Source organism: Chiloscyllium plagiosum, unplaced genomic scaffold (assembly GCF_037043375.1).
Source record: "Chiloscyllium plagiosum isolate Xiang-an unplaced genomic scaffold, Cpla_swu_hap1 HiC_scaffold_39, whole genome shotgun sequence".
In the NCBI taxonomy this organism is placed as follows: Eukaryota; Metazoa; Chordata; class Chondrichthyes; order Orectolobiformes; family Hemiscylliidae; genus Chiloscyllium; species Chiloscyllium plagiosum.
Window position 1 is genome coordinate 76,072,967 of NW_028270177.1, and position 22,947 is coordinate 76,095,913.

The window sequence follows — 22,947 nt, forward strand, 5'->3', positions numbered from 1 at the left end:
GCCGGACATACCTCCCACTGGACAGTAACCATCACGGCCGGACATACCTCCCACTGGACAGTAACCATCACGGCCGGACATACCTCCCACTGTACTGTAACCATCACGGCCGGACATACCTCCCACTGTACTGTAACCATCACGGCCGGACATACCTCCCACTGTACAGTAACCATCACGGACCGACATAACCCCCCCCCCCCCCACTGTACAGTAACTATCATGGCCGGACATACGTCCCACTGTACAGTAACCATCACTGCCTGACATACCTCCCACTGTACAGTAACCGTCACACACCGACATGCCTCCCACTGTACAGTAACGATCACAGCCTGAGATACCTCACACTGTACAGTAACCGTCACGACCCGACATACCTCCCACTGTACTGTAACCATCACTGCCCAACATACCTCCCACTGTACAGTTACCATCACCGCCTGACATACCACGCACTGTACAGTAACCATCACGGCCCCGACGTACCTCCCACCTTACAGTATCCATCACGGCCTGACATACCTCCTACTGTACAGTAACCGTCACACACCGACATACCTCATACTGTACAGTAACCATCTCGGCCAGACATACCTCCCACTGTACAGTAACCAACATGGACCGACATAACTCCCACTGTACAGTAACAATCACGGCCTGACATAACCCCCCCCCCCCCCACTGTACAATAACTATCATGGCCGTACATACCTCCCACTGTACAGTAAACATCACGGCCTGACATACCTCCCACTGTACAGTAACCATCACGGCCTGACATAACCCCCCCACTGTACAGTAACTATCATGGCTGTACATACCTCCCACTGTACAGTAACCATCTCGGCCTGACATACTTCCCAATGTAAAGTAACCGTCACAGCCTGACATACCTCCCACTGTTCAATACCCGTCACGGCACGACATACATCCCACTGTACAGTAACCATCACGGCCTGACATACCTCCCACTGTGCAGTAGCCGTTACACACCGACATATCTCCCACTGTACAGTAACCATCACCGCCTGACATACCACGCAATGCACAGTAACCATCACGACCACGACATACCTCCTATTATACAGTAACCGTCACGGCCCGACATACCTCCCACTGTACATTAACCATCACGGCCTCCATACCTCACACTGTACAGTAACCATCACAGCCCGACATACCTCCCACTGTACAGTAACCATCATGGCCTGACATACCTCCCACTGTACAGTAACCATCACGCCCGACATACCTCCCACTGTACAGTAACCATCACGCCCGACATACCTCCCACTGTACAGTCACCATCAAGAACTCAGTGCTTTGCACTGCTGCCTCACCTAAGTCCAAGATTCAATTCTGGCCTTGGGTGACTGTCTGTGTGGAGTTTTCACATTTACCCCGTGTCTGCGTGGGTTTCCTCCTGGTGCTCCGATTTCCTCCCACAGTCCAAGGATGTGCAGGCCAAGTGAATTGGCTATGCTAAACTGCCCATATTGTTTGGTGCATTAGTCAGGGTTCAATATCGTGCAGGGGAATGGGTCTGGGTGCGTTTCTCTTCTGAGGGTTGGTGTGGACTGGTTGGGCTGAAGGGCCTGTTTCCACACTGCAGGGAATCTGATCTAATCTCCAAGGTTCAAGTCTGGAATGTGATGGAATAAACACTTGTCTGTATGAGTGCAGCTCCAACAGTATTCTAGTATGGACTTACTCGCAACAGGCAACACAGTTTTGTGTGGAATATCCTGCCTTACAAACTAGATTATTTTGGGGAAGTGAGACAATCGATTGATGAGGGGAGGGGGCTGGATGTTGGCAGTTTGGACATTAACAAGGCCTTTGATATGATTCCTTATGGCAGGGTCATACAGAAGGTGAAGTGAAATGGGATCCGCCGTCAGTTAGTAAGATGGATAGAGAACTCCTTGGTCATAGAAGACAGAGTATTGGTGGAACAGTGTTTTTTGTGACTGGAGATCTGTAAATAGATTGGCGGAGTTGCAGATTGTGAGGATGATTGCCAGAGAATACAGCAGGATGTAGGTCAGCTGCAGACTTGGACAGAGAAAACACAGATGTAACTTTATCTGGACAATTGTGACGTGATGCATTTTCGGAGGTCTAATGCTGGAGAGAAGTATAAAGTGAATGGAAAAACTACTGGCTGCATCAACATCCAAAGGGACCTAGGTGTACAGCTCCACAGTTCCCGGAAAGTGGCAACACGGGTGGATAGGGTGATCAAGAAGACTGATGGCAAACTTGCAGACAAGCATCAGAGCGTACAATATGAAAATTAGCAGGTCACATTGCAGCTGTGGAGAAACTTAGTCCGGGCACATTTAGAAAATTGTGTACAGTACTGGTTGCCACACTAGCAGAATGATGTGGAAGTGTTGGAGGGGGGAAAATGTTTTACCAGGATGTTGTCTGGTTTGGATGGTATTAGCCAGAAGGAGAAATTGAACAAACATGGTTTGTGTGCAGCTGGGCATCATTGGCTATGGGGCTACCTGATAGATATTTACAAAATTATCAGAGGCATAGAGAGAAGGACAGTTAAAGACTTTTTCCCAGATTGGAGATATCAATTACTCAGGACCGTAGGTTTTAGGTAAAGGAGAAAGTTCAGGAGATATACTCGGCAAGTTTTTTTTTTGCTTTTCCAGATAGAATGTGAAAGTGACTGGAAGACACTGATAAGAGGGGAAGAAGCTAATATAGCAAAGTTTAAGAGGCATCTTGACACAGAGTAGAGACAGCAACGAATAGAATTACATAGAATGTGTAGAAGCAAAAACTTTCGTTTTAACTTTAGAAAGGCATCATGTGTCAGTATAGGCTTGCTGAGCTGAAGGGCCTGTTCCTGTGCTGGACTCTTTCCTTAAGTCAAGATTTGTGTGCAGCAGTGGCGAGATGCTCAGTGAATGATTACTGATGATCAATAACCACATTATTGTTGATCTCTCCTCATCAACTTGCAGGTTCATGTCCTCCCTTCCACTGTCGGGAAACTCAATACGGAGAATTTGACGTGAAAGTCCGAGCTGGTAACTGGTAACTCCATCTCACCCCTCGCTCCTACGGCCTTCTATCTTGGACACCAACGTCTCAGGGGACACTGCACCAACAGAAGCTGCACGGATGCCACATCCCCGACGTTGGCATCTGACACATGCCAGCCTCACCATGCCATCTCATAACATCGTAAAAACAATGACTGCAGATGTTGGAAACCAGATTCTGGATCAATGGTGCTGGAAGAGCACAGCAGTTCAGGCAGCATCCTAGGAGCTTCAGCAAAATCGACGTTTCGGGCAAAAGCCCTTCATCTCATAACATCTCCGACCCACTGACAGTACAAGTGTACTTTATGCTGCAGTTCATGGTGCACTGACAACTCTCATTGCAATGCTGCTGCAAGGACACTGTGCTCAGGGACACCCACCCAGCTCATGGCCTGTCCCTCTGGGCTGCTCACTCCGTGTTTGTACACACTCAATGCTGCTGCAAGGACACCGTGCGCAGGGATACACCCCCAGCTCATGGGCTGCTCAGTTCTTGTTCGTACACATTCACTTTGAGCTGACTTGAATGCTCAAAGAATTATTGCCTTGCCTTACCCTGCCCTCAGCAGTGTTTCCCCTCAGCCAGGGCTACCAGGCTCAGACGCCTGCTGTATTATCTTGGTGTTTAGCACAGACACAAACCAGGAAGCTTGATATCATTGTCCACAGTCAGTCACGGTGCCCAGCACTGTGAGTCAGGGGGAGTCTCAGATCCCACTCCGGGAGCTTGGACATGGTCAGTCACGGTGCCCAGCACAGTGAGTGAGGGAGAGTCTCAGATCCCAGTCCGGGAGCTTGGACACGGTCAGTCACGGTGCCCAGCACAGTGAGTCAGGGGGAGTCTCAGATCCCAGTCCGGGAGCTTGGAAACAGTCAGTCAGCCTGTCGTGGTTGTTAGGGTCAGGATACATCCCCTATGAGGGGGTGAGGAGCTGAATGTTGGAGAGACCCTTAATCCTCTGGGCTCTTTCTCTCCTATTGTAGGATGGTTCCATCTGGAATGTGAAAATTAGCAAGAGGTATTAAGGGAGATGGAAAGGTTTGGTACAGCTGTTAGTGCTGGGACAGCTGGGGGAAAGGTGGGGAGGTGTCCTGAGTGAGTGAGTGGGCAGCACAGACACCAGGCAGAGTTGGGCAGAGGGACAGAGAAGAGGTTAGAGAGAGACCGAGAGAAGGTGCTGCATTTAGGGAGAATGGGAAAACATGCACCTTGGTGGGAGGTGGGTGTAGTAACAGAGAGAGGGTGAGGGAGAGGGCACGAAGTGCAGATGGTTGCACTTACCCTGATGAAGGGGAGAAGGTCACTGACCTTCTTCCTACACTGTTGGGCATTCACCCAGAAGGCTGGCACCTCACTGACCCAGGGGTCAGCTTCAGACCAAGCAGGCAGGGTCTGGTGTTGTGGCCTTCCCTGCCAGTCTTGGAGGAAGATAATGTCCTTCTCCTGCACCATCCAATCCACCAGAACCTCAGGGGCTTGGCCACAAAGTGGGGCCCCAGGTTTACCGTGTCTGCCATGTCCAGGCCAGTTTTGACTTGCCAATCTAAGATTGTACTGTCATTTTAATAATGGCACCTAGGACAGGGAGGCTGGTGCATTCTGGGATATCCAGGCAGTGGGCAGTTGTTATGACGAAGGCAAAAATCATCGTGTTAGTATCAGTTGAGAAGATAACCACGCGGGCAGGGAGGGTAGTTAATGAGGCAGATTGCAGATTGTATCATGAGAAAATGCACTTCACCTTGTGGAGAGAAACTCTCCATGAACCTGGACTAAAATGAGACTTGACCAAATCATAAGATGGTTTAGGCCTCTGTCTGTCTGAATCAAAATAGGGATGCAGTGTGAAATATTGGGAGCGACAAACTTGGAGCGGAGAATTATACAGGACATTCAAATCCTTAAAATGGGGTAACACAATGGTCCGGACTGTTAAAAGAAGCCGGGGAAAATTTGCTTCCTTATAGTTACCCACATTATCCAATCCTCACTGGATGCAGGGATGGTGCCGGAGGACTGGAGAATGGCTTACACCGCAGCTTTGTTTAATGTGGAGCAAGGGACTGACTGAAAATATCGAGGCTGGAATTCTGAGACAGTGAGTAACAGTCACTGAGGAAGTCCCAGGGACTCCAGGACAGTCGGTCTGGATTTATTCAAGGAAGATCGTGTGTAATTAATCTGACTGTGTCGGTTTGAGGCACTAACCTGTAACTGCATGTGACTTACTTGGATTTAACGAGAGAGCCCATGGCAGACTGTTTAAAAACAGAAAGTATGGGGTCCAGGTGAATGGAGCGAACAACCCAGAGAAGTGCAAGGCAAGGCATTTGGGGACATCGACAATAGAGAGGAATGTACAACAAAATGAGAATATGGTCAGTGTGGGCAGATAAACGAAGGTAGCTGAAGCATCAATAATCTCGTTAATGTAGCAAATGGCATTATTTCCTCTATCAGAAAAAATAATGAACTTCAGAGCAGGAAGCTTATGCAGGAACCGTATAAGTAATGAGTTCAGTCACAGCTTGGGGACTATGTACAGTTCTGGTCACTCCATCACATGGAAGGATGGAATTGGACTGGAGAGGGTACAGAGGAGATTCTCCACCCTGTGAACGAGGAATTGCAGTTATGAGGAAAGATTGGAACGGAGGATGCTGAGAGGAGATTTGATTGGGGTGCACATATTGTCAGGGACATTGGTAGAAACTGAGACAACATCTTGTTGCTGTTAGAGAGCTCAATTACCAGCGGTGAATCTTTAATGTAATTGGATGAAATATTAGAGAAGTGGTGAGGAAAGTTGTTATTTCACCCAGAGTATGGTAGGGGCCTGGGAGTCACACATGGAAGTGGGGTAGATGCAGAAATTCTCAAACCATTTTAAAAACGGGCCAGAATCTGCACCTGAAGTCCTACAATGCCCGGGGAGACAGAACTAGGACTTTAACAAACATTACATCTTGACCAATGCAGACAGTGGACAGAGTCATCTCCTCTATACTGTGCTATTTTCTGAAGTTTTCAAAGGTTACCAATATTTGATAGGATCAATACGCAGTGATGAGGGATGAGGACAGGGAGGGACAGTGTGTGAATTGATTAACGTCACAATAATACTGATCCCATCCTTTATACACAATACTACTTCACTGTGTTGGCTATTTATCCTTCCGGTAGAAATGGGGAAAACCTTTGATTATCCAGTTCCCAGTCGTGGTCACACTGCAGCCACATCTCCACAATCCCAGCTCCATCTGACCTAGCTATTTAAAGCTACCATTTCACTGGCCTTGTTGACAAGTTCCCAGCTTTATTCTTGCCTTATTGAAGGCTGCTCTCAGTCAACTAATATTTCTCACTCTCAATTATTGCATATCATTCTCTACCATCATTCTGAACTTTACAAAAAAAAAATGATCGCTGCCCCCCAAAACGTTCCCCTACTGACACTGGATCCACTTGCCCCATCTTTTTCCCAAGGACCAGGTCCAACAGTACATGCTCTCTTGAGCTGGACACATACTCCTGAAGTGTGCTCTCCTCCATATAATCCAGGGATACTGGCCCCTCATGACCCTGCACCACCAATAACCCAGTCAATATTTGGATAAATTAAGTTTCTCAGTATAACTAACCTGTAGTATTATCATCGCTCTCAAATAACCCTGCATATTTATTCTCTCCATCATTTCCAATGGTTGCTGGCTGACAGACTGTACCTCACAGTTTAATTGTACACTTTTTGCTCTGTAGCTCCAGCCAAATTTATTCTATCCTTGGACGGATCCTCTTTCTCTTGGACTCTTTAACTAACGCTAATCTCAACCAGTACTTCTACCTTCATCCTTTCCCTTCCCTTCTATCATTTTGGAATCCTTTATCCCCAGCAATATTTAACACCCAGTCCTGCTATTCTTTGAGCCAGCTCTCGGTGATCAGTACATCAGATTTCCTCACAGCAATCTGCATCTGGAACTCCCCATATTCCGAGTATTCATGTCCATGCAGAATACCTCAAATTAAGGCTTTCTTTCTCACTCCATCTTCCACTGATAAACTTGTTGTTGTAAATTAGAACCAACTGTATCTCCCATTATTTTGAGAATCCTGGTAGTCTCCTCCACTATTCCTTTTTGGATCCCTTACACACGCCAAGTTATTTTCAATTCCACCCACACACCCCAGAAGGAATTAGTCCCAGCTCTGTCACGTTAGCCCATCCAGTTTGTAGAGTCGCTGCCTTCCCCAGAATTAATCCCAATGACCCAGGAATCTGAAGCCCTTCCTGCTACACTATCGTTCCAGTCACACACTCATCTACCTAAAACTACGAGTCCTGTTCTCACTTGTACACGGCCCTGCGAGTATTCCAGGGATTGATACATTTGAGTTCCCATTTGCTAACCATCCACCTAGCTCCCTAAATTCTGATTCACAGACCACTTCACTCTTCCTACCCATGCCATCCCTACCAACGTGGGCATGACCTTTGACTGCTCACTGGCCACCAGACGATTGTCGTGCAGACACAGTAACGTTCTTAACCCCAATATCCTGGAATTACAGACACGCTGACACCTTATTCAGTTTCCTGACTCCTCTGTGACTATTGCTCCTCATTCCTTCTCCCTCCCCTCCTGTACAGTCAGGCTGCTTGTGAGGCCACAAACATGGGTCTGACTACACCTTCATCAGCTTCCGAAATGGGAAACTGAATTGGGAGGGAGACGTCAGGCTATACCTGGATTCCCTGGCTGTTTCTCTTCGATTGCCTAGACCCCATCCCTTACTTATTCCAGGCTGTCATGTCTGCAGGGTGGTCTGTTCTGTGTGTGTGCTATCCCCATAACTCTCAGCATGACAGAGTCTCTAGTCACTGTCTGAGCTCTACGACCCAGTGTTCATCGAGGACACGAGCAGGCGCTCTGACTTCCCAATGTAACAGAACACATTTCCATTTGATAAACATGCCTTGCCATGTCTTAAAATGCAACATGTCTAGAGTAACTTACTTAATTACTTAGAATTAAGTTAACATCAGGGACATCATAATATGGTTAAGTCCCTTATTCCACTGTGGCTTACTGAGCGTAATTTATTATATTGGCTCAGAATTTCACATCCCCCTCATATTTCTGAGATCAATCTTTATTTCAGACGTTAAAAAATAAATTTGCTGACTTACAGCAATTAACTGACAGTCACTAATAACGGTGTATTTTATCAGCCAATGAACATACAGCCTTTTCTGTGATGGCTCTTGCACTTCATTCAAACTTCATGCAGGCAGGTCCCAGCAGCAGAAGGTTTTCTCAGTGACTCCCAGATACGTGTAATCCTCCAGCTCCCACTCCACTCTGCTCCCTCACAGGGTCACCGTCTCTGTGACTGCCAGGGGCGTGCAAACCTCCAGCTCCCCCTCCAGTCTGCTCCCTCATAGGATCATCGTCTCTGTGAATCCCAGGCAAGACTAGGCCTTGATCCTCAGTGCTGATTTATATCGTCCCATGTTGGTGCATTCACCTCCTCGGTGTGAGTGACCCTCAAGCTCCGGCTCCATGTTGCTCCATCACATGGTCACTCCCTCTGTGAGTCGCTGTTAATTTCGAGCCTCCTGCTCTGCTGTTTCTCCAACTCCAAGTCCCAGTTGGCCTCAATCCTCGCTGCTGATTAATATTCTACTGCTCTCTCTCAGGGTCTCTCCCATTGTGACTCTCAGGTAATGGTAGGCCTCAAGCCTCAGCTGAGATTTATAACAGCCCGTTCTGCACTGAACTCTTACAGGATCGCTGTTGTGCCTGGAAGACAGTGGGAACGAGGAGGATTAGACAGAGCAGAGGGTGTTACAGTGATTGAGCGAGCTGTATGGGATAGAACAGGTTATCTGGGGGGCTCGGGAGACCTGCAGCAACTAAAGAGGTTTACTGGAAGATAGAGTGAGAGTTGAAGCCATAGAAGAAGGCAAAGGAAATAGAAAGATTGTGGCTTGTTCATGATGGAGCTTTGTCGACTCTAAAAAGGGCTTTTTCTGAGCTGCTTACAGAGATGTGCAGACTTCCACAAATGCAAATTGAGAGCCAGCAAGTGTTGTATGGTACTGGAAACTGTTGGATGTTATAGAGTTAGAAGACTCGCAGTAACTGGGGGGAATATAAACTTTCAAGCACTGGTGGTGTTCAAGGTCCCTCAGGACATGAAGAGGTACAGAGAATGGAAGCATTCCAAATAGTGGGATGGTAGGGGCTGGAAGTCATGAGATGGATAAAGAGGACGAAAAGTGCCAATTTAGCACACACTATCATTGTAATTATAGAGATTTAGGAAGGGAATCTGTGCTGTCATTGATTAAAGTTATATGGAGAGTTACAGAAGCTGAAGGGGTGACAAATTTAAAAAGGGAGAGATTTTAGGTGATCAGAAGTTCCAACGGGTGGTGCAGTGGCTCAGGAAGGCAGCTCACCACCTTCTCAGGAACAACACAAAATCAACAAGAACTGCTGACTCAGCCATCAAAGTTCATGTCTGTGAATGAATGAAGGAATAAAAGATCTACAAGTAGCACTGAGGTCACTCAGGAAGGCTCTTTCAACAGCACTTCCCAAACCCGGAACCACTATACCCTGGAAGGACAGGAGCTCCAGCTGCACGGGAACACCAGCATTTCCAAGGTGCCCTTCAGGCCACACTCCATCCTCCCAGCACTGTGTCTGTCCCTACACCTAAAGGACTGCAGTGGGTGAGGAAGCCAGCTCCCCACCACCTTCTCCAGGGAATTACAGATGGGAAGGTAATGGTGATACTCTGCTGTTTACAGCCAGACAGAAAAATAAATCCAGCAGTGTGTGTGAGAAATGAAATTTCCGTTTCAGAACAACATGCTGAACATGGATAGAGGATTTGTCTGATTGGCACAAGACAGAGAGTGTGAAGAAAGGGGTCTTTTTCACGATGGGAACTGGTAATGGGGGGAGCTCCGCAGGGGTCAGTGTTGGGACTACACTCTACACGTTATTCATTCAGAGTCTGGACAAAGGATGTGAAGGGGTACGAGAAATGGGTTTCCAAGAAAGATCCCAGGGATGAAATTTGTGTTATATGAGGAGCAGGTGAAGTCTCTGGGTCTGCACTTAACGAAGTTTCAGAGGCGGCGGCAGAATCTCATTTAAACTTACAGAATACTGAGAGGCCTGGATGGAGTGGACGGGGGCAAGAGGTTTCCACGAGCAGGAGAGACTACAGGCCAAGGGCACAGCTTCAGAGTGAAGGGAATACCCTTTAGAATAGAGATGTGGAGGAATTTTTTCAGCCAGAGGATGATGGATCTGTTGAACTCACTACCTCATGGGGCTGTGGGTGCTAAGTGATTTAACATATCTAACTCAGAGATAGCCAGGATCTTGATGAGTAAGGAGATCAATGGTTTCAAGGGAGTAAGTGAGAGAATGGGGTTGAGAAACAATTCAGCCATAATGGATTAGTGGAATAGACCCGTTGGACCGAATGGCTTAATTCTACTCCTATAAATGGACTGTGCTTTTTCCATAGGTTTTTAACTGTCCAGTTATCATTTCTGGCATATCGTTTACATGCATTCCAACACTTTTCTGATTATTGCTGTCACCTGTTGGTTTCAGATCAATGGCAGAAAGCTACACCACGGAGTAACGTGGGGATCCTTGTGTATAAATCTCAGAAAGGTGGCATACAGAGCCAGCAGGATATAGAGAAGGTAAATGGAATGCTGGCATTGATTCCAAAGGGAATGGAGAATAAAAATAATGAAGGTTTGTAATAACTATAGAGGACTCCAATCAGCCCACACTGAGAATACTGTGATCAGGTTTGGTCCCCTATCTGGAGGGAAAATGTTCTTGTATTGGAGGAAGCCCAGAGAAGGTTCACCAGGCTGATCTTCAAAATGGAGGGATATTGATGAGAAGAGGTGGAGAAGGTTGAACTTGCAGTCGTTAAAATTTAGAAAATGACGCAAATTTATTGATACACCAAAGATTCTTGTGTTCTTACGGATTAGGTACTGAGACATTTTCTCCTGAGTAAGGATCTGCAACTGGAGATAAAGGGGAATACAGACACCAGAGAAGCTAACAGAGAAAAGCTGGGTTGGAGAGACTGGAGGATGTTACAGAGTTCGGGTGGTTTGAAATCACTGTTGGTGGTTAGAGATCAGATGGTTGGCGGGCTGAAAGATGTCAAGGAGAGTTACAGGGTTATCAGTTCTGAAGGATTTACAGAGATCAGGAGGAATATAGGGGGACTAGAGATTACACAGATGGGGTGGTCATTGGAGCTACAAAAGATACGGGGGTGTTGTCAGGTCTGGAGATTACAGAGATATTGGTGGTAGTTGGAGCTACAGGAGTTTATAGAGACTGGGAAGATTGGACGGACTGGAGATTACACAGATTTAGGTGGTAGTTGGAGCTGCAGGAGTTTATAGAAGATTGTTGGTGCTGGGAATTACACTGACATGGACAATAGTTGAAGCTGCAGGAGTGAGATGGGAGGGTTGAAGGAGTTGGTTCAGTTCACACAGCCAGAGAGAAGTGTAGGGATTGGAGGAGCCAGAGATGCTGAGGGTTCTCAGGCTGCAGTAGTTCAGAGAGCTAGAGAGGACTATGAAGGCAGGTTTGTAGCATTCCCATCAGTTACACAGAGATGTGGAGTGCTGTTCTGGAGGAGGATACAGAAATCGACAGGGTTGCAGTTACTGGAATATATTACAAAGACTGTAGTATTTGAGGAGGTTACAGCAATAGGAGATATTGAGGAGTTGGAGGCTCCTACAGGTGTTAAACATGCTGCAAGGGATCAATAGCCTGACATCGATCAGGGGGATTGAAAGCTCTGGAGATACAGAATGAGAATTGCAGGAACTGAAGAATATCACAGAGATGGGGAGTAACATATGAGTTAGAGGAATTATAACATGAGATGAGCTGTATTCAATGGAGTCAGGAAAGATACAGGGAGATCTGAAGGGACTACAGGTGATCAAAAGGTTACAATGGCAGGAAGAAGTTTCAGGATGCTGAAGAGGATGAGAACTGAACGAATAGACACAATTAGGAAGATTTGCTCGGAGTGCCAGAGGTAACAGAAACACCAATGTCCTGATCTGAAACAGATGACCTAGACTGGGATGGTGTGGGGATTGGAGGTGGTTTCACAGGGAGGGTTTGGGGGTGGGCGGGGTGCCATGTTGGAGGCGGGCAGAGGGTGATGTTGGATGGGTTTGGGGGCGGGCAGGGTGCTCTGTTGGATGCTGGTGGAGGGTGATGTTGGATGGGTTTGGGGGCGGGGTGGGTGGCAAATGAGGGTGGCGTTGGACGGTTTTGGAGGCGGGGGCAGCGTGGGTCGGTGTTGGATGGGTTTGGGGGTCGGGGTGAACTGTTGGAGGCGGGCGGAGGGTGATATTGGATGGGTTTGGGGCGGGCGGGGTGCCCTGTTGGATACGGGAGGAGGGTGAGTTTGGATGGGTTTGGGGGTGGGTGGGGTGCTCTGTTGGAGGCGGGCGGAGGGTGATGTTGGATGGGTTTGGGGTGGGTGCCCTGTTGGAGGCGGGAGGAGGGTGATGTTGGATGGGTTTGGGGGTGGGTGCGGTGGCAAGTGGAGGGTGACATTGTACGGTTTTGGAGGCGGCGGGGCGGCGTGGGTCGGTGTTGGATGCGTCTGGGGGTGAACTGTTGGAGACGGGCGGAGGGTGATGTTGGATGGGTTTGGGGGCTGGCGGGGTGCTCTGTTGGAGGCGGGTGGAGGGTGATGTTGGATGGGTTTGGGGTGGACGGGGTGCTCTATTGGAGGCGGGCAGAGGGTGGTGTTGGATGGGTTTGGGGTGGACGGGGTGCTCTATTGGAGGCGGGTGGAGGGTGATGTTGGATGGGTTTGGGGTGGACGGGGTGCTCTATTGGAGGCGGGCGGAGGGTAACGATGGATGGGTTTGGGGCAGGCGAGGTGCTCTGTTGGAGTCGGGCGGAGTGTGATGATGGACGGGTTTGGGGGCGGGCAGGGTGCCTTGTTGGAGGCGGGCGGAGGGTGATGATGGATGGGTCTGGGGACGGGCAGGGTGCTCTGTTGGAGGCGGGCGGAGGGTGATGATGGATGGGTTTGGGGGTGGGCGGGGTGCCTTGTTGGAGGCGGGCGGAGGGTGATGATGGATGGGTTTGGGGGCGGGCGGGGTGCTCTGTTGGAGGCGGACGGAGGGTGATGATGGATGGGTTTGGGGCAGGCGGAGTGCTCTGTTGGAGGCGGGTGGTGGGTGATATTGGATGGGTTTGGGGCAGGCGGAGTGCTCTGTTGGAGGCGGGTGGAGGGTGATGTTGGATGGGTTTGGGGGTGGGGTGGGTGGCAAGTGGAGGGTGGCGTTGGGCGGTTTTGGAGGCAGGGAGCGGCATGGGTGGGTGTTGGATGGGTTTGGGGTTAGGGTGAACTGTTGGAGTCAGGCGGAGGGTGATGTTGGATGGGTTTGGGGGCGGGTCGGGTGGCAAGTGGAGGGTGGCGGTGGGCGGTCTTTGTGGCGGGGGCTGGCGTGGGTTGGTGTTGGAAGGGTTTGAGAACGGGTGGGAGGCGATATTGAGGTGTGGGTGGGGGCAGTGTTGGAAGGGTTTGGGGCCGAGCAGAGGGGTGTTTTCGGGGGTTGGCGGGGCGTGAGGGCTCATGCATGGTTTACTGCTGCCTTGTCACCTCAACAGGGACTAGACATTACCAAAAACTTCGAGCCCCAGAGGAAAGGCATGGGATCGATTAATCGAATAACCAATTATCTGAATGTACTATTGCCCGCCCATCTCGTTCAGATAATCAAGGCTCCTGTGTAAACAACTGGATGTTAACCTGGTGTTGTGTGATTTTTACCTTCACCCAATCAACCCTTGCTCGATCCTTCTGAATGGCCCCAATGTTGGCCCTGTTCCAGTTTAAGACCTTAATCTGTGGACCTGTCTGATCTTTTTCCATAACTATGTTAAAAATAAGACAGTTGTGGTCACTGGACCCAAAGTGCTCTCTGACTGACACTTCATTCACTTGCCCGACCTCGGTTTCTGAGGGGAGGTCCAGTGTTGCACCCGCCTGAGTAGCATAGAGCCCTGTACATCTTGATTTAGGAAACATTCTTAGACATATTTGACAAATTCCACCCCGTATGGTCCTTTTACACTCTGGGTCACCCAGTCAATCTATGGGAAGTTAAAATCTCCATCCAATACTACTCTATTATTTTTATAGGTACCTGCAATCTGACTACACATTTTCTCCTCTCGTACCCGCTGGCTATTTGGGGGACTCGAACACCATCCCAGCAGACTGACCACCCCCTTTTTGTTTCTAACTTTTAAAAACATGGCCTCATTGGATGACCACTTAACAATATTGTCTCTCAGCACTGTTTTTCTGTCCTCCCTAATCAAAGGGACAACTTCCCCTCCTCAATTACTTGTCCTTCTGTCACGCCTGTAGTTTCTGTATCCTGGAACACTGAGCTGCCAGTCCTGCCCTTCTCTCAGCCATGTTTCAGTTATGGCTATAATATCCCAGTCCTCAGAGCTAATCCATGGTCTGAACTTGTCTGCCTTACCAGTCAGACCTCGTGCGTTGAAATTAATGCCTTTTAAACTAGAAGTCTTTTCCCTCCCTATACTGTGCCTGGATGTCCTGCATAAGAAACTTGCTTTCGCTGGCTCATGTATTTTCCCCTGACTAGTTGATGGCCCCTGTCTTATTCAGAGTCTCAACCCCCTGCCAAACTAGTTATATCCTGCCGGGTAACACTAGCAAATCTCCTCCCAGTGATACTGGTGCCTCTCTGCTTCCAGTGCAAACCATCCCCCGGTACATGTCACCTCTACCCCAGAAGAGATCCCAATGACCTAAGAACTGAAAACCCTACCCCCTATACCAGCGCCTCAGCCACACATCCATCTGGCCGATCTTTCCAATTCTATCCTCACTGGCGCGTGGCACTGGGAGTAATCTGGAGATCATTAACCTCAATATCCTTTTTTTTTAACTTCTTACCTAACTCCCTGTACTTATTTCACAGGGGCCTATCCCTTTGTCTACCTCTGTCACATGGGCTGATGTGCACAATGACCTCTGGATGTTCACCCTCCCCTTCAGAATGTTCAGTAAATGCTCAGAGACATCCTTGAACCTGGCACCCTGGAGGCAGCACACCATCGGGGGTCTCTTCTGCAGCCACACAGTCTCCTGTCTGTCCCCCTCACAACTGAGTCTCTTATCAGTATTGCAATCATTAGACAGGATCTGGCAAACAGAGACAGGGAGGAACTACCTGCTGTTGGGTCGATATTAGGTTCCTTGAAGAGTGAATAATAAAGGCAGCAACTCCAGCGAATACTGATCAAGCGATATCGTGAGTTTGATAAAGAAAATCCAGTTCAATAAAATCAGGTGAAGCCATTCACAAGTATAGAGAGGGCAAGCGGATTGTCGAAAATGAGGGACAAACAATGGTCATGAAGTACATTTGGGAGATACAACTGAGGAAAAACCACGAGGTGTTTGATCACCATCGTTAGCATAACAGGCTTCCCAGCGAAAGGGTGAGGCCTGTTAGAAACTAAAGGGACAATCTGTACATGGAGCCAGGGGAAGTAGGTGAGGTCTTCAATGAATACTTTCCATCTGTATTCACACAGGAGAAAGGCAATGTAGCCGGGGATTTAGTCGTGATGGTGAGGTTCTAGAACATGGTAAGATCAATAAGGAGGGGATATTTAATGTTTTCATAGGCATAAATGGGTGGAGAAATCCCCAGAGCCCAATGAAATGTACCCCAGGCTGCTATAGGAGGTAAGGAAGGAGATTGCTGGGGCCCTGGCGGATATATTTAATACTTTGCTGGCCACAGGTGAAGTGCCGAATGACTGGAGGATCGCTAATGTGGTTCCTTTATTCAAGAGCAGCAGGGACAGGCCAGGTAATTACAGAGCAGATAGTCTGACAGCAGGGGAAGGGAAATTATTGGAAACAATTCTCAGGGATAGTTTGAATTCATAACTGGAAAGGCAGGGATTGATTAGGGTTAGTCAGCACGGATTTGATACAGGAAGACCTTGTCTGGTGAAATCAGTTCAGGTTTTTGAAATGGTGTCTGAAAATATTGATGAGTGCAGTGCAGATGATGTGGGTTCCATGAAATTCATTAAGGCCTTTGACAAGGTCCCACATGGAAGGCTGGTCCAAAAGGGAAGAGCCCACGGGATCCAAGGCAAGTTGGCAAATTAGATCCACAATTGTTGGAGGGTTGGTTTTATGATTGAAAGCCTTTGCCCAGATAGTGTACCACAGAGATCTGTGCAGGAGCTATTGCTGTTCCTTAGGGGCATCAATCACTCGGATATGAAAACAGAAGGTATCATTATTAGGTTTGCAGATGACATGAAAGGTGAGGGTGTTGTCCACAGTGAGGGGGACGGTCTCAGGCTACAGTCTGAAGGTTGAGGCTGGGACAGAATTTCAACAGAGTAATTTCAATTGATAACCAGGCTCGAGTACAGCCGGCAATGAAGGAAAACTGATGAATTAAATTGCATTTACTTTGATGTAAAATGCCTGACAGGCAAGGCAGATGAATGCACGGCATGGATACAAACATGGCTCTGGGAAATCACAGGAATTACAGAAACACAGCTGAGGGAGGGACAGGGGTTGCAGATCATTATTCCAGAGGACAGATTCAACAGGAAGGATAGAAGGGAAGACAAGGGAGGAGGGGGAGTGGAGTTTTTGATCAGTGAAAACATCACTGCAGCACTGAGAGAGGATATTCCTGGGGATTGCCCAGTAAAGCTGTTATGGAACTGAGAAATAAGAATGAATAATCAGTTTGATATGACTGTACTACAAGCCCGCAGTAGTCAGCGGGAAATTGAGCAGCAAATATGTCGGAGATCTCAGATATCTGTAAGAAGGATAGGGTTGTAATGGTCGGGGATTTTAACTTTCCAAACCTAGACTGGGGGACTGTCTGTTCACAGTTTGGAAGGGAGGGATTTGTTCAGTGTGTTCAAGAAAACTGTCTCAATCAGTATGTAACTGGCCCGACTGGAGAAAAGGATAAAACCTTCGGGAAACAAGGGAGAGAAAGGGGCTGAAGAGTTTGTGGGGCAGCACTTTTGCAAAGTCACCACAATTCTACTAGTTTGAAAATAGCGATGGAAAAGGACAGGCCTCGTCCACAAGTTATAGATCAAAACTGGCCTTGCACCAGTCCAGAAGGTATTAGGTAAGACTGTCCAGAAGTTGATTCGTGGAGGCTATTTGCAAGTAAAGGAACGTCGGGCAAGTGGGACTCTTTCAAAAGAGAGATAAATTAATATTTCAGTGCCAGCATATTCCTGTTAGTGTGAAGAACAATGCTGACACAAGTGGGATACACTGGATGACTGGGGATATTGAGGTTCTGGTCAAGACAAAAGGGGGCACATGTCCTATATAGCCAGCTGGATTAAGTCAATCCCTTGAAGAACATTGTGGGTGTAGTAATACCCTTAATAGGGAAACCATGAGGGCCTAAAGGGGAACTGACAGAGCTTTGGCATAGAAGGTTCAGGAAAATCCAAAGAGATTCTAAAAGTATATTAACAATAGAAGATTAACTCGGGACAGAATGTGACCCCTTAAAGTCATCTATGTGTGAACCCACAGGAAATGTGTGAGATCCAAAACAAACACTTCACGTCAGAACTTACTGTGGAAAACACAGTGGGGAAGCAGGGAAATAAACAGTGATATTTTCAAACGAGTCCACATTGGAGAACAGGAGGTGCTGAAGGTTTTCAAACACATAAAAATTAGACAACTCCCTGGGAACCAATCAAGTATATCCCAGGACATTGTAAGTTTCTTCCCTAACTTACCCCAATGATATTTCTATCACTGACAGCCACGGGTGGTGAGCTCGGAGCCTGGAGGTTGCCTAATGTTGTGCCAGTATTTAGGAAAGGCTGCGACGGAAAGCTAGGGACATAAACACCAATTAGCTTGATGTCAGTGGTGCAAATGTTGTTGGGAGCAATTCCGCAGGACAGGACTTGCATGCATTTGGAAAGGCAACGCTTGATTAGGGAGAGTCAGCACAGCATTGTGCGTACAAAGTCGTGTCTCTCAAACATGATAGAGTTTGTTGAAGAGGTGACCAAGAAGATGGATGAAGGCAGAGCTGTAGACGTTGTCTATCCTGACTTCAGCAAGGCCTTAGACAGGGTTAGCGTGGTGCACTGGTACGTAAGGTTAGATCACATGGGATTAGGGATAGCAAGACAAACGGACACAAAATGGACTTGACAGTAGGAGACAGAGGGTAGTGGGAGAGGGTTGTTGTGCAGACTGGGGGCCTCTGAACAGTGGTGTGTCATAAGCATTGGTGCTGGGGTCACGCATGTGCACTATTGACATAAACAAGATATATAAATTATTGTTAGTAAGTTTGTGGATAGTAAAATAAGTGTTATAGTGGGCAGTGAATACAGTTATCAAAGGTGCTCTTAACCAATTGAGCCAGTGGGTCAAGAAATGAAAGATGGAGCAGAATTCAGGTATTGGATTTTGTTAAGATAAACCAGGGATGACTAACACAATTAATGGCAGAGCTCAAGACAGTGTTGTCTAACAGAGAGAGACCAAGGGCTGCATTTACATTGTTCCTTGGAAGTGGTGTCACAGGTGGACAGGATGGGGAAAGCAACATTTGGCACACTGGCCCTCATGGGTCAGAGCATTGAGTACATGAGTTGGTACATCATGATACGGCTGTTTCAGACATTGCTGGGACTACAGTTGTAGAATTCTGATCCTCCTGCTTTAGTAAGCATATTCTGAAACTGTAAATGGAGCAAAGATTGACAAAGATGTTACTGATACTGGAGCGTTTGACAGAAACAGAGAGGCTGGATAAGCTGGAAAGCAACATGGGTGGAATGAGATAGATTTGGCAGATAAGGTTAAGGAGAATCCAAAGAGATTCTACAGAATACAAGTACAAAAAGGCTACTAGAGAGACAATAGGGCCCCTCAAAGATCAATAAGACCATCCATGCCTGGAACCACAGGAAATGGGCGCGACCTAAAATCAATATTTCATGTCAGAACGTACCGTGGACAAAGATTAGGAAACAAAAGGAAATAAATAGTGATGTCTTGAAAAGAGTCCCCATTACAGAAGAGATGGTGCTGGAGGTCTTAGCACACAAAGGAAGAGAAAGCTCTAGGTTCTGAACAAGTGTATCCCAGAACATTGTGGCAAAGTCGTAGTGGGGACCGTGGCAGAGATATTTGTATCATTATCCTTCGCATTTCCATTGGGTGTAGGTGGCTGAGGGGTGACCTTATAAAGGTTTATAAAAACATGAGAGGTATACGTAGATTTAACAGTGAAGGTCTCTACAGCAGGGTAGGGGAATCCATAATGAGAGGGCAAATATATGAGGTGGGAGAGGAAATACTTAAAAGCGACCAGAGGAGCACATTTCCACACAGAGAATGGTGCACATACTGAATGAGCTGCTGCTGAAGTGAGTGGTAAAGAAAAGTACAATTACACCATGGAAAAGACATTTGGGCAGGTACATGGAAAGGAGAAGGTTTGATGGGATAGGGACCAAACGCAGGCAAATGTGACTCGTTCAGGAACTGTGGTCAGCATGGACTAGTTGGATCGAAGGAACCGTTTCTGTTCTGCATGGCTCTTTCTCCAGTTGTTGGAGGAGGAGACGACTGAGATAAGGCATGTTGTAGGCACTGAAGTAAGTTACAGTGATGGAAATGGTAGTCTAGAATGCAGTATATTTCTAATATGTGGAGGGACAATCGGGAAGAGAGGAGGTTACAGGGACAGGAACTGTTATAGGAGTTAAAAATTATTGAAGACACTGGTCCATGAGACATGGTATATATACAGTGTTGGAGGAGGAACACAGAAAAGAAAGATTCCAGGCAGCATTCCCACACACACATTAGATTAGATTACATTACAGTGTGGAAACAGGCCCTTCGGCCCAACAAGTCCACACCGACCCGCCGAAGCGCAACCCACCCATACCCCTACATTTACCCCTTGCCTAACACTACGGGCAATTTAGCATGGCCAATTCACCTGACCTGCACATCTTTGGACTGTGGGAGGAAACCGGAGCACCCGGAGGAAACCCACGCAGACACGGGGAGAACGTGCAAACTCCACACAGTCAGTTGCCTGAGGCGGGAATTGAACCCGGGTCTCAGGCGCTGTGAGGCAGCAGTGCTAACCACTGTGCCACCATGCCACCCACATGGGAAGCCTGCTTTCCCCTCTGTTATACTGATGTTCACTAAGACATCACAGCCTGGACGGATAACTGTGACATTCCGATGCTGTCTCAGTACAACAAAATTTACAGTAGGGGTGGTGATTGTCCTGGGGTGTGTCTGTACTGTGCTCCCCCTCCAGCACTGTATCTAAGTGATGTCTTGTTAGCCGATGTTTGGAGCCCTCTTATTGCTCTCCAATCTGTGCATTGTGAGTGATCTTACCTCACTGCAGGATTTATTGAAGGCTCCAGATCTCCCTGCCCTTTGTCTCTCTGGCTGACCAACCATCTTCAATGTGGCGATGGACGAGATACCCAGTAGTTGGGAAGTCTATTTTTCCTGATTACCTGCAGGAGACAGAGAAATAGGCAGGATGGGAAATTAGATTGGTGTAGTGAGGATTACACATGGAGAATGGCACTGAGTCCCACAGAGATCTGGAAAATTCCAGTCTCCATTCCTGGCCTGTGCTGTTGTGTCTCTCTGGACAGGAGAATTCTGTTGGCTCAAGATCTGGAGTAGCTGTAAGAGTGAGATACACTGACAGAGGCAGAAATTGGACCCCCACAATGAGGAATACCACATGGAGAGATACTGAGTGATATCACCAGAGTGCAGAAAAGTCTCAGGATCAAACAATCATGAAGGAAAAACAGGTTTAGCTCCATGATGCTATGGTATCAGTGCTCAGGGATGAATAGCTTGTGAGCAGGCGAAGTGGTGTTATTGCTAGAGCATGTATCCAAAACCTCAGCTAATGTTCAGGGGAGGCAGGTTTGAACCTCACCAGCTGAAATGATGGAATTTGAAATAAATTATTTTTAAAATAGTAATTGACAGTCAATACATACCATTACTGATGTACAATAAATTCAAACACTTCTCCTTTCGAGATGGACATCTGCCCATCCTCCCATAGTCTGCACGACGTACCCACAGCAAAGTGTTTGCCTCTTAATTACCCTCTGATATGGACAAGCAAGTTAATCAGCTTTAGTGCAGCTAGGGCTGGGCAAGAAAGGCTGGTCAGCCAGAGACACCCACACCGCATACCAGATTTTTTTAAAAAATCCATTTGGATGGTCCCACTGGAACCATGCAGGGAGCAGTGTCCTGGACAATCATGTCAGTATGTTTATGGACAGGGCTTTAAACTGACAGAGATTATGCAGGGACAGGGTTCAGGTGAAAGGAACTTTCCAAATCCAAAGAGAAAAGGTGATGCATTGGAACAGCGTGGGAATGTGGCTGAAGTCAAGCAGAAAGGAACAGGATGGGACAGAGTTGAACTAAATCTGTACATCAGTTTATCGATTTGTGACAGGAGATTTTGGGAAAGAGTAAATGATGTTTTTTATTGGAATGGACAAATTGTCTGCGATAAGATAGACTGATTTGTGACACAGAGATTTAGACACCAGGGACTCGTGGTCATAGGGCGAACAAAAGTTGTAACATAAATATTCAATGGTTCACAAGCTTGCGGAAACTCAGTCAAAATGGGCAACACGAATAATAATGGATAACAAAGGTATTACAGGGAAAGCATTTGGTCTCAGATCATGAAGTAGAGTCAGTCTGAATGTAAATTCTGGCTACTACTTGCCAAAGACACAAGCAGCAGAACAGTTTTAGACCACCGAACAGCATTTCATGGCTTATCACTGCATTAAGCAGGAACTCATTGGAATTTTTAATAAGAGCATTGTGATAATTCAGTGCAACTTCAATATTCATATAACCTTGACAATCACACTGACAAGAGTGATATTCGAAGAGGAGATTGTAGAATTTTTTTTCAGTGTTTCTTTGAATAATACATTGTGCAACTGGCTAGGGACGTAACTATCTCAGAGCGACCGTTGTGTCATGAAACTTAGTGAATGAGTAATGTTACCTGGAGAGATCCTCTGGGAAATTGTGAGAAAGTGCAGTTTAAAGAAATATAAAGTTTTAAAGTGAATCACAAATAGGACAAGATACAACTAGAAACAAAAACAACCAATTACATGAGTTTGAGAGGAGAACTGACCAAGGTAAACAAGCTAAACAGACTGAAATATTTGCCTGAACATGAACAGTGGAAAACATTTGAAGGAACAGTGTAAAAAACACTCAACAAAACGACATCCTATTGAAAGAGAAAATCCTCAGCAAGAAATTCCCACCAGTCCCTCACTCAGGACAATATTAGATTATGAGGCTTACAAGATCACTACAAACTACTTAAAATCCTGAAATCAGAGAGAGTTTAACCAGTAAGTGTTAAAGGTATTGCAAAGGGGCTGCTAACATGAGGAGAGCAGTGGGAAGGGGAATCATTGTCAGGAGCTAATGACACTACAGGAACAGGGAGAAATGAAGTTGCTGAAGGTGGTGAGAGTGTTACAGAGAGTGGTCAGGGCCTGAACGGTATTACAAAGCCAGTATGGAATGCTGCAGCTGGAAGTGTTTGCAGAGGTAGTGAGGAGCATATACATTTTTATTTATTTATTCATGGGACGAGGGTGTCATTGATTAGACCAGCATTCTTTGCCCCAC

The 22,947-nt window shown here is 47.1% G+C and overlaps 1 long non-coding RNA gene across 1 annotated transcript in view; it reads right to left on the reverse strand.

The window, feature by feature from the left end:
* Positions 1-8,216: 8,216 nt before the first annotated feature.
* LOC148138772 (uncharacterized) overlaps positions 8,217-22,947 on the reverse strand; it is a 98,250-nt gene continuing 83,519 nt past the window's right edge. Inside the window, exons 8-9 of the long non-coding RNA XR_015753776.1 lie at positions 20,629-20,753; positions 8,217-8,876 (exon numbers count right to left, since the gene is read on the reverse strand). This is a non-coding gene — a long non-coding RNA (uncharacterized LOC148138772). The remainder of the gene's footprint in view (positions 8,877-20,628; positions 20,754-22,947) is intronic.